The sequence below is a fragment of the Bos indicus genome, chromosome 15, assembly GCF_029378745.1.
Source record: "Bos indicus isolate NIAB-ARS_2022 breed Sahiwal x Tharparkar chromosome 15, NIAB-ARS_B.indTharparkar_mat_pri_1.0, whole genome shotgun sequence".
Lineage (NCBI taxonomy): Eukaryota > Metazoa > Chordata > Mammalia > Artiodactyla > Bovidae > Bos > Bos indicus.
In genome coordinates, this window is record NC_091774.1 from 3079024 (window position 1) to 3092196 (window position 13173).

Here is a 13173-nt window from a genome sequence, read left to right on the forward strand (position 1 = left end):
AGGCTGAATACTGTGATAAAATTGCAGTAATATTCTCTAAGACCCATCTCTTAGAATAATGGAATTACAACTCATGTACACCCATGGATGATTCATTTCAATGCATGGCAAAACCACTACAATATTGTAAAGTAATTAGACTCCAATTAAAATAAGTAAATAAATAAAAAAAGTCAGACCTAGTTAAACTTAAATTTTTTTGCACAACAAGGGAAAATATTAGCAAAATGAAAAGATAGACTCAGATTGGGAGAAAATAATGGCAAATGAAATAACGGAGAAAGGATTAATTTCCAGAGTAAATAAACATTTCATGTAGCTTAATATCAGAAAAACAACCCAATCAAAAATTAGGAGAACGACCTAAACAGAAGTTTCTCCAGAGAAGACATACAGATGGCCAACAAACACATGGAAATATGCTCAACATTGCTCTTTACCAGAGAAATGCAAATCAAAAGTACAATGAGGTATCACTTGACCATCATCAAAAAAATCTACAAACAGTAAATGCTAGAGAGGATGTAGAGATAAGGGAATTATATTGCATGATCTGGGGAATATAAATTTATACAGCCTATGGAGAACATTATATAAATTTCTTTAAAACCAAGAAATAAAACTATCATATGACAGTGTAATTATATGCATGGGCATGCATGCATGTGTGTGCTAAGTTGCTTCAGTCGTGTCTGACTCTTTTCGACCCTATGGGCTGTAATCCTCCAGGCTCCTCTGTCCATGGGTTTCTCAAGGCAAGAATCCTTGAGTGGGTTTCCATACTTTCCTCCAGGGGATCTTCTCCACCCAGGGAATGAACCCTCATCTCCTGCAGCTACTGAACTGTATGCAGATTCTTTACTGCTGAGGCATCAGGAATATACCCTGAGAAAACCATAGCTCATATAAAGTATATATACCTCGATCAAAGCACTATTTATATTAACCAGGACTTGGAAGCAACCTAAATATCCATCAACAGAAAAACGGATAAAAAGGAAGTGATACATGTATGCAATGGAATATCACATAAAAGAATGAAAGTGAGTCAGTTGAAGTCAGGTGGATGAACCTAGAGCATGTTATACAAAGTGAAATAAGCCAAAAACAGAAAAACAAGTATTATATATTAACACATTTATATGGAATCTAGAAAAATGGTACTGATGAATCTATTTGCAGGGCATGGATGGAGATACAGATATAGAGAACAAACTTTTGGACACATTGAGGGGAGGAGAGGATAGGATAAATTGAGAATGTAGCATTGAATTGACATATATACACTGCTGTGTGTTATATAGTGTGAAGCTTCTATATAACACGGGGAGCCTGCATGGCCCTCTGACATGACCTAAAGTGGTAGAATGAGGGGAGCAGGAGCATACTGAATATGTATATATGTATGTGTGTATATATATATATATATATAGTGTGTACACATTCACACATATATGAGAATATACATAGCTTTGACATATTTGTTTCATTGTATGGCAGAAACCAACACAACCTTGTTAAGCAATTATCCTCCAATTAAATAAATAAATAAGTAAATAATTGGGGCTGTGACTAAGATAACATGACCTAGCCTAGAAATGGATGAAGTTATCATTGGAACTTTGCATATTCCTGTATTTATTTGTAAGAAGATCTTTATATGTATAAAAAGTAGCTGCATCTTCTAAGGCAAAAAAGAAAAAAAAAAAAGATCATAAAGTGAAAGTAAGAAAGCAATTCCACTTACTATTGTATCTAAAAGAATAAATACCTAGGGATAAACATACCTAGTTCAGTTCAGTTGCTCAGTCATCTCCGACTTTTTGCAACCCCATGAATCGCAGCACGCCAGGCCTCCCTGTCCACCACCAACTCCCAGAGTTCACCCAAACTCATGTCCATTGAGTCGGTGATGTCATCCAGCCATCTCATCCTCTGTTGTCCCCTTATCCTCCTGCCCCCAATCCCTCCCAGCATCAGAATCTTTTCCAATGAGTCAACTCTTCACATGAGGTGGCTAAAGTACTGGAGTTTCAGCTTTAGCATCATTCCTTCCAAAGGACACCCAGGACTGATCTCCTTTAGAATGGACTGGTTGGATCTCCTTGCAGTCCAAGGGACTCTCAAGAGTCTTCTCCAACACCACAGTTCAAAAGCATCAATTCTTCAGCGCTCAGCTTTCTTCACAGACCAACTCTCACACCCATACATGACTACTGGAAAAACCATACATAGCCTTGACTAGACGGACCTTTGTTGGCAAACATTTTAATATGATATCTAACATACCTAAGGATAAGAAAAAACCTGTACCTGAAAACTATAATTTGCTGATGGAAGAAGTGAAGATATTACAAACTGATAGAAAAACATAGTATGTTCTTGAATAGTCACATCCAATCAATATTGTCAAAAATGATTATACTACCCATGGAAATTTATGGATTCAGGTACAATACCTATTAAACTGACAATAGCATTTTTCATACAACTAGAGAAAAACCAATTTTAAAATTTGTATGGAGATACAAAAGTCCCTAAATAGTCAAAGCAATCTTAAGAAAGGAATCAGGCTCCCTGACCTCAGATTATACTATAAAGTTAAAGTAATCAAAACAGTATGAAACAGGCACAAAAACAGAAATATAGATCAATGGAATGAGATTGAAAGCCCAGAAATAAACACACACACCTATGGTCAATTAATCTATGACAAAGGATAATGGAGGTAATGCAGTATAATCAACAAATGGTGCTGGGGAAACTGGATAGATAAATGTAAATGAATGAAAATAGACCATTATTTAGCATCATATACAAAAATACACTACAAATGAATGAAAGACCTAAACATAAGACTGAATATAAAACTCTTAGAGGAAAACATAGTCAGGACAGTCTTTAAACTAAATCACAGCAACACCCTTTCCAAGCTATCTCCTAGAATAATGGAAATAAAAACAAAATAATCAAATGGGACCTAATTAAACTCAAAAGTTTTAAGGAAACCATAAAGAAAATTAAAAGGCAAATCCACAGAATGGGAGAAAATATTTGCAAAGGATGTGACAAATAACTCATGCAGCTCAATATGAAAAACAAAACAACCTAATAAAAAATGCACAGAGAACCTAAATAGAAAGTGTTAGTCATATAGTCATGTCTGACTCTTTCTGACCCCATGGACTGTAGCCTGTCAGGCTCCTCTGTCCATGGAATTCTCCAGGCAAGAATACTGGAGTGAGTAGCTATTCCCTTCTCCAGGGTATCTTCCCAATCCAGGGATTGAACCCGGGTCTCCTGTATTTCAGGCAGATTCTTTATGGTCTGAACCACCAGGGAAGCCAAAAACAAATTAAAATATTTTTTCAAAGAAGACCTACAGATAGCTATCAGGCACATAAAAATATGTTCACCATTGTTAATTACTAGAGAAATGCAAATCAAAACTTCAATGACTTATCATCTACAAGCAGTCAGAATGACCATCATCAAAAATTGTCAAGCAATAAATACTGGAGAGGATGTGAAGAAAAGAGAACTGTCTGACATTGTTTTGTAAATGTAAATTGGTACAGAAACTATGGAGAACAGTATGGAAGTTCTTTAAAAACTAAAAGTAGGACCATAATATGACCCAGCAATCCCACTCCTGGGTTTGTACCCAGAGGAAACCATAATTCAAAATGATACATGCATCCCCATGTTCACTGCAGCATTGTTCACAATAATGAAAACGTGGAAGCAACTAAATGTCCATTGACAGATGAATGGATAAAGAATATTTTATATATATATCTCCCATTGTGTATATATATATACACAAAGAAGTGCTACTCAGCCCTTAAAAAGAATGAAATAATACCATTTGCAGCAATGGACCAGGAGATTAACACACTGTGTAAGTCAGATAGGGAAAGGCAAATATCATATGATATCACTTAATATGTGGAATCAAAAGAAGTTATACAAGTGAATTTATTTACAAAACAAAATAGACCCAGGAATTTTTTTTGTTGTTGTTCCAGAGTAAAGGAGGGTTGGAGAGAGAGATATATTGGGAGTGTGGGACTGATATGTACTCACTGATATATTTAAAATAGAGAACTATCAAGGACCTACTGTACAGGTCAGGGAATGAGGCTCAATATTTTGTAAAAATCTAATGGGAAAATCATTTGAAGAAGAATAGATACATGTTTTATATATAATTAAATCACTGCATTATACACCAAAAACTAACACATTGGTCACAACCATGTTTCAATTTAAAATAAACATTAACAAAGTAGAGGGACAAGGTGGTGGAAGACTTGGTGGATGTGGAGTATATTTCATTTCAAGGATGCATCATAAATATATCTTCAGTTGCAAAAGATCTCACAGAGCACCAGTTGAGAAGTGGCAGAGGAGTCCCTGATTATAAGAAAGAAATATATATCCATGCAAAACTTGGTAGGACCTGTGAAGAAAGGTTAAAAGAGAGGTGTGTAAGAGGGAGCAGATCTGCACATGGGTGGTGTGCGAGCTGAAGAGAGGTAAGATCCCCACATCAGGGCAATTTATTGCCAAAGACAGAAAGTGTTTGAGACTGTCAGAGAGTGAAGTAACTCATCTGTGGCAGTCTGAATGGAGGAAGAACCAAACAACTATGTACCCCCACTCCAATAATCTTGCCTGGAAAATTACATGGACATAGGAGCTTGGCAGGCTACAGAGTCAGGCATGACTGAGCAACTATCACTCCTATGTACCCTGGACAGGGAAGAAAGTCCACTGGAATGTGCAGCAGTTGGGAGCTGCAGTGTGAAAATGGGAGAAAAATCCTAGTGTGAGGACTGCTGTTGACTACAGGAAGGTAACCTGAATGGACAGACAGAAGGAGAAGCTATGCAGCAATGAAGGCAGGGTGCTACTGCAGAGTCATGCATAATAGATGCAACCATCGCTGTAGCCTCTCTCTCCCCAGATGTTGGTACCAGCAGTTGATCAACAGAGAAAGACCCCAGAGAGGGTGGCCCTTTGAGTGCCTGATGCACAGAGCAGTAGAAAAGGGCCAGCCAGGGATGTTCTTTGAATGCCAGCTGCCAGAGGCTATAAAAGTATCCTAGGAGCACGATATCTTCTGCTTCACTGTGCACCTGGTGTCACTGAGATTTCTGTGATCCAAGCAGTCACGCCACCTCCAAGCTTTGTTCTCACTGGGACAGAGCTGCCAGAGGCTAGAAAAGAGTCATGATAATGCCATATCTCCTATACCTAAGTCCTCCAGCTTCCCTGTGCACCTGATGCCACCAGGGTCCATATGATCCTAGCAGCCATGGCCCCTTCATGCCTGGTTCTTACTGGGACAGACCCAAGTTTCCAGGACAGCCTCAGGAGCAAAGTTGAGGATGACCCACATGCAGAAGTGGGAGTAAAACCACAGTGGAGTTACAGGGGTGGAGTGGTTAAGGAAGTGGATTAAAAACCTTCCTACCGGCTGTGTAAGCTTCAGATTAAATCCACATGTTAAATTAGGTAGACTGCCTATGGAATACATCAACAGATGAGTGCTTGCACAAAAGAAAATGCACTAACTCAGGCAGCTGTGGACATTGAAGGCACAAAAATGAAAGAGTAGAGCCAGATTAGAGTCTGAGCTGTCCCCAGATCAGGTCCAGAGATGAAACCTCTTCCTCCCTCACAGTATTGGAGGGTCTGTTAGGGAGGTGGTGATGGGTTGTGGCTCACAGTGGGGGAAAGGATGCTGGCAACAGAGATCTTAGAGAAACAGTTGTTCTTCTTCTACTTTGATTTGTTCTGTAGTTGGTTCTGAATGTTTTATCTTCTTTGTTGTTGTTGTTGTTATTATTACTTCAATTTAATCTTTTGATAATTTATTTTTAAATCACACTTTCAATGTCTTTTGTATACTTGTACTATTATGCTGGCTTTTTGCGGTTCTGTGTTATTGTTGTTTTTCTTTCTTTTTGGCTCTCTTTTTTTCTTTGTTTTTCTTTTGTTGCTGTAAATATTCTTTAAGATGTTTAAATATTTTAATATACCTTTTTTAAACTTTACTTTCTTCTTTTTTTTTCTTTTCAGTATATTTCCTAGTTGGTTTTGTTTGCTTTGCTTTATTCCTTAGTTGGCTCTCTGCTTTGGTTTTGTTTCCTGTTTTGTGTTTTAGTTAATTTTGTTTTTAATTGGTTGATATCATTTTTGGTTTCCTTTTTTCACCAAGTTACTCTCTTGTACATACTTTTCTTAGAATGTTTTTTTTGTGTGTGTGTATGTGTATATATATATATATATACACACACACACATATATATATGTGTGTGTGTGTGTGTGTACCATTGTTTTTATTCCTATTTGTCTGATTTTTCATTTACCATTTGTCTGGGATTCATTTTTGTTTCCTTTTTTGTTTTGTTTTGTTTTTTTCTTTGGATGCTTTTGTTTGTTTGTTTTATGTGTCTGTTTTAATCCCCTTTCTTGTCATATCAAACAACTATGGCATCTTGGTTCCTTGACCAGAGATCAGGCCTGGGCTTCTGGTGTGGGAGTGCTGAGTCCAAGATACACGACTGCCAGAGAACTCCTGACCTGAAGGAGTATTAACAAGTGAGAACTCCAATGATGACCTCCACCTGTACCCAAGGCCAGCACAGCAGGACGGCTCACCCAAACAGCAAGCAAGAAAAGAACACAGACCCAATCATCAGCAGGCAGACTTCCTACAGAAACCTCAAAACACACCACTTCACACATCCCTGGCCATCAGGGGATAAAAGTCACCTCCTCTCACTCGAACACAAGCACGAGTCACTCTCAACATGAATCTTACACAAACCCCTGGACCAACATCACTGACCAAGGGCAGAGACCAAAAGCAAGAGGAACTACTGACCTATACCCCAAGGAAAGGACACCTCAAGCACAGTATGTTACATAAAATGAAAGACAGAAAAATACTGTGTGCATGAAGGAAAAAGATGAAACACACAAGACCAAATAAATGCAGTGAGAATAGGCAAACTAGCTGAAAAAGAATTCAGAATAATGATAGTAAAGATGATCCAAAATCTTGAAAATATAATGGGTAAAATGCAAGCATCATTTAACACATTTAACATGGTCCTAAAAGGAATAAGAATAAGCAAACATTAATGAACAACACAAATAATGAAATTAAAAACAATCCAGAAGGAGTCAATAGAATAACTATAACAGAAAAACAAATAGGTGAGCTGGAAGACAGAATGGTGGAAACAACTGTTGTATACCAGAATGAAGACAAAAGAATGACAGGAACTGAGGATAGTTTCAGAGATCTATGAGACAAAATTAAATTCACTAGCATTCAAATTATGAGGGCTCAGAAGAATAGTAAAAGAAAAGGTATGAATAAATTTTTGAAGAGATTATAGTAGATATCTTCCCTAACATGGGAAATGAAATAGTTAATCAAGTCCAAGAAGGGCAGAAAATTCCATAATGGATAAATCCAAAGAGAAATATGCCAATAAACATATTAATCAAACAAACAATAATGAAAAAAAAATAAAAGCAGCAAGTTAATATCAATAAGTAATACTCAAGCAAACCCTATATTATTAATAGCTGATCTTTCAACAGATAATTTGCAGGTCAGAAGGGAATGACAGTGTATATTTAAAGTAATGAAAGGGAAAAACCTATAACCAAGATTGCTCTACCCAGCAATGATCTCATTCAAAACTTATGGAGAAATCAAAAACTTTACAGAAAAGCAAAAGTTAAGAGAATTTATTGCCAGTAAGCCAGCTTTACAACAAATGCTAAGGGACTTCTTTAGGCAAGAAACATCAGAAAAGGGGAAGACCTACAAAGAGAAATCCAAAAAAACTAAGAAAATACCTATACAACATATATGTTAAAAATGACTTTAAATGTAAATGGATTAATGTTCCAAATAAAAGACACAGACAGACTAAATGTATACAAAAACAAGAGCCACATATATGCTGTCTAGAAGAGTCTTGCTTCAGACCTAGGGACACATATAGACTGAAAGTGAAAGGATGAAAAAAGATATTCCATGAAAATGAATAGTAAAAGAAATCCAGAGTAGCAATTATTATATCAGACAAAATACACCTTAAAATTAAAAATATTACAAGAGATAAGGAAGAGCATTATGTAAAAATTAATGGGTCAATCTAAGAGGAGATGTAAAAATTATAAATATTTATCCACCAAAATGAGCACCTCAATACATAAGGGAAACCTTAAAAGACACAAAGGTGAAATTGACAGTAACATTACAATAGGGGATTTTAATACCCCACTACAAAAAAGTTCCATCTAGTCAAGGCTACTGTTTTCCAGTGGTCATGTATGTATGTGAGAGTTGGACTCTGAAGAAGGCTGAGTGCCGAAGAATTGATGCTTTTGAACTGTGGTGTTGGAGAAGACTCTTGAGAGTCCCTTGGACTGCATAGAGATCCAACCAGTCCATCCTAAAGGAGATCAGTCCTGGGTGTCCATTTGAAGGACTTATGCTGAAGCTAAAACTCCAATACTTTGGCCACCTCATGTGAAGAGTTGACTCATTGGAAAGACTCTGATGCTGGGAGGGATTGGGGATAGGAGGAGAAGGGGACGACAGAGGATGATATGGCTGGATGGCATCACCGACTTGATGGACATGAGTTTGGGTAAACTGCGGGAGTTGGTGATGGACAGGGAGGCCTGGCGTGCTGCGATTCCTGGGATCACAAAGAGTCAGACATGACTGAGTGACTGAACTGAACTGACACTAATGGATAGATCATCAAAAGAGAAAATTAATAAGGAAAAATAAGGTGCATATGGCACATTAGACTGGATGTACCTAATTGATATTTTCATGGCACTCCATCCAAATACAGAGGAAAACAGTTTCTTATCAAGTTCACATGGAACATTCTCCAGAATAAATCACATCTTGGGTCACAAATCAAGCCTAAGTAGATTCAAGAAAATTGTAATGCTCTTAAGCATCTTTGCTCATCAGAATGCTATGAGACTAGATGTCAATTACAAGAATTATAGGAAACAACTAGAAAACACAAACACATGGAGATTAAGCAATATGTTATTAAATAATCATGTTATTTATATGTATTCTATAATATATATATATATTTATAATGAATTAATTTGTTTTATTTTATTAATTTATATTGTATGTTAACACTGCTTTACACAGCATCATCTTTCAGGATTTGAAATAGCTCAACTGGAATTCCATCACCTCCAATAGCTTTGTTCCTAATGATGCTTTCTAAGGCCACTTGACTTCACAGTCCAGGATGTCTGGCTCAGGTGAGTGATCACACCATCGTGATTATCTGGGTCGTGAAGATCTTTTTTGTACAGTTCTTCTGTGTATTCTTGCCACCTTTTCTTAATATCTTCTGCTTCTGTTAGATCCATAACATTTCTGTCCTTTGTTGTGCCCATCTTTGCATGAAATGTTCCCTTGGTATCTCTAATTTTCTTGAAGAGATCTCTAGTCTTTCCCATTCTGTTGTTTTCCTCTATTTCTTTACATTGATCGCTGAGGAAGGCTTTCTTATCTCTCCTTGCTATTCTTTGGAACTCTGCATTCAGATGTTTTTATCTTTCCTTTTCTCCTTTGCTTTTCACTTCTCTTCTTTTCACAGCTATTTTTAAGGACTCTTCAGACAGCCATTTTGCTTTTTTGTATTTCTTTTCCATGGGGATGGTCTTGATCCCTGTCTCCTGCACAATGTCACGAACCTCATTCCATAGTTCATCACTCTATCAGATCTAGTTCCTTAAATCTATTTCTCACTTCCACTGTATAATCCAAGGGATTTGATTTAGGTCATATCTGAATGGTCTAGTGTTTTTCCCTACTTTTTTCAATTTAAGTCTGAATTTGACAATAAGGAGTTCATGATCTGAGCCACAGTCAGCTTCCAGTCTTATTTTTGCTGACTGTATAGAGCTTCTCCATATTTGGCTGCAAAGAATATAATCTATCTGATTTTGGTGTTGACCGTCTGGTGATGTCCATGTGTAGAGTCTTCTTTGGTGTTCACTGGAAGGACTGATGCTGAAGTTGAAACTCTAATACTTTGCCACCTCATGCGAAGAGTTGACTCATTGGAAAAGACTCTGATGCTGGGAGGGATTTGGGGCAGGAGGAGAAGGGAATGACAGAGGATGAGATGGCTGGATGGCATCACCAACTGAATGGACATGAGTTTGAGTGAACTCCGGGAGTTGGTCATGGACATGGAGGCCTGACGTGATGCGATTCATGGGGTTGCAAAGAGTAGGACATGACTGAGTGACTGAACTGAACTGAACACTGCTTTTAATAAAGCTACTGAATGCAATGAAATTCCACAAGAATGATTCAAATCCGTAAAGGATGATGCCATCAGGTTTGCTTTCATTATGCCAGAAAATGGAAGACACAGGAGTGACCACAGGACTGGAAAAGGTCAATTCTCATCCCAATTCCCAAGAAGGGTAGTACCAAAGAATAAGGTACCATTGGACAATTGCACTCAACTCCCATGTAGTAAGGTCATACTTAATATCTTCTATGCTAGGTTTCAGCATTATATGAACCAATAACTTCCAGATGTCCAATTTGGGTTTTGTAAAGGAAGAAGAACTAGACATCTGATTGCCAACATTCACTGGATTATAGAGAAAACAAGGGTATTCAGGAAAACATTTACTTCTGTTTCATTAACTATGCTAAAGCCCTTGACTGTGCAGATCATGACAAATTGTGAAAAGCTATTAGAGAGATGGGAATACTAGATATCTTATCTGTCTCCTGAGAAACCTCTATGTGCGTCAAGAAGCAACAGTTAAAACCCTGTATGGAACAACTGATTGGTTAAAGACCAAGAAAGGAGTACAACAGGGCTTCCTGCTGTCATCCTGTTTGTTTAACCTATACACTGAGCACAACATGGGAAATACCAAGTTGAATAAGTTACAAGTTGGAATCAAGGTAGACAGGAGAAACACCAACAACCTTAAATATGCAGATGATACAACTCATGGTAAAAAGCAAAGAGAAACTAAAGAGCCTCTTAATGAGGGTGAAGGAGAAGAGTGAAAGAGCCGGCTTAACATGAAATACTAAAAAAAAAAAAAAAAAAAGTCTAAGATCATGATATCTTGCCCCATTACTGCATGGCAAATAGGAGGGGAAAATGTGGAAATAGTGACCGATTTCCTTTTTTGGGGCTCCAAAGTCATGGAAGATGGTGACTGTAGCCATGAAATCAGGAGCCAATTTCTTCTTGGCAGGAAAGTGATGAAAAACCTAGACACTGTGTTGAAAAGCAGAGACATTACTGTACCAACAAAGGTCCATATAGTCAAGGCTATAGTTTTCCCAGTGGTCACATACGGTTGTGAGACCTTGACTGTAAAGAAAGCAGAATGTCAAATAATTGATGCTTTTGAACTGTGGTGCTGGAGAAAACTCCTGAAAGTCCCTTTGACAGCAAGGAGATCAAGTGAGTCAATCTTAATAGAGATCAACCCCAAATATTCACTGGAAGGACTGATGCTGAAGCTCCAGTATTTTGGTCATATCATGCAAACAGATGACTCATGGAATAGTCCCTGATGCTTGGAAAGATTGAAGACAGAAGGAGAAGAGGACATCAGAGGATGAGATGGCTGGATGACATCACTGATGCAATGAACATGAACTTTGGTGTCACAAACAGACATGATTAGGTGACCAAACAACAACAATAAACCACCATGTTACTCATGAGATAAAAGGGGAAAAAATATATATCTAGAAACAAATAACAATGAAAACAGCTCAAAAACTATGGGTTCGGGGAGGGAGGTGGGAGGGGGTTTCAGGAAGGGGAACATGTGTACACCTGTGGTGGATTCATGTTGATGTATGGCAAAAACAACACAATATTGTAAAGTAATAATAATAATAATAAAGAAATAATAAATGGTTAAAAAATAAAAGTTAAAAAGAAAACTATAGGATTCAGCAAAAGCAATTGTAATAAGAAAGTTTATAGTAATACAATCTTATGTCAAGAAACAAGAAAAATATCAAACAAACATCCTAACTTTACAGCTAAAGCATCTGAATAAAGAACAGAAAGCCCCCAAAGTTAATAGAAAGAACTCATAAAAGCTCAGAGCAGAAATAAATGAAAAAGAGATGGAGAGATGGAGGAATCAATAGCAAAGATCAATAAAACTAAAAGCTGATTCTTTGAGAAGATAAACAAATTGATAAACTATTATCTAGACTCACTAAGAAAATAAAGGAGAAGATGCAAATTAGCACAATAAAATTTTTTTTAAAAAAGAAGAGTTATAACAGTGCAAAAATATAAAGAATCATAAGAGTTTATTATGAGCAATCATATGCCAGTAAAACGGATAACTAAAAGAAATGGAAAAATTCTTATAAAAGTTCAACTTTCTATGATTGAGCCAGGAAGAAATAGAAATTATGAACAAGCCAATCACAAGCAATGAGATCAAAACTATTAAAAAAAAAAAAACTCCCCCAAAAGCAAAAGCTCAAGAGCAGATGGATTCACAGGTGAATCCTATCAAGTATTTTCTGAGGTGCTAATGCCTATCCTTTGCAAACTCTTCCAAAAAATTGAAGAGAAAGGGATTCTTTCAAAATTTACAAGTAAGGCCACCATCATCCTGATACCTAAACCATCACACACACAAAAGAAAATTACAGGCCAATAACACCAATGAACATATATGCAAAAATCTCACAAAATTCTAGCAAACAAAACCCAACAACACATTAAAAGGATCATACACCATGATTAACTCAGGTATATCCAAGTGGCACAAAGATTCTTCAATATATGAAAATCAATCAATGTGATACACCATATTCACAAATTAAAATATAAAAATACTATGATGATATTAATATATTCAAAAACAGCTTTTGAAAATATTCAGCACACATTTATGATGACAACTATTCAGAAAATGGGCCCAGAAGGAATCTCAGTTCAGTTCAGTTCAGTCTCTCAGTCGTATCCGACTCTGTGACCCCATGGACTGCAGCATGTCAGATCACTCTGGCCATCCCCAACTTCCGGAGTATACCCAAACTCAGGTCCATTGAGTTGGTGATGCCATCCAACTGTCTCA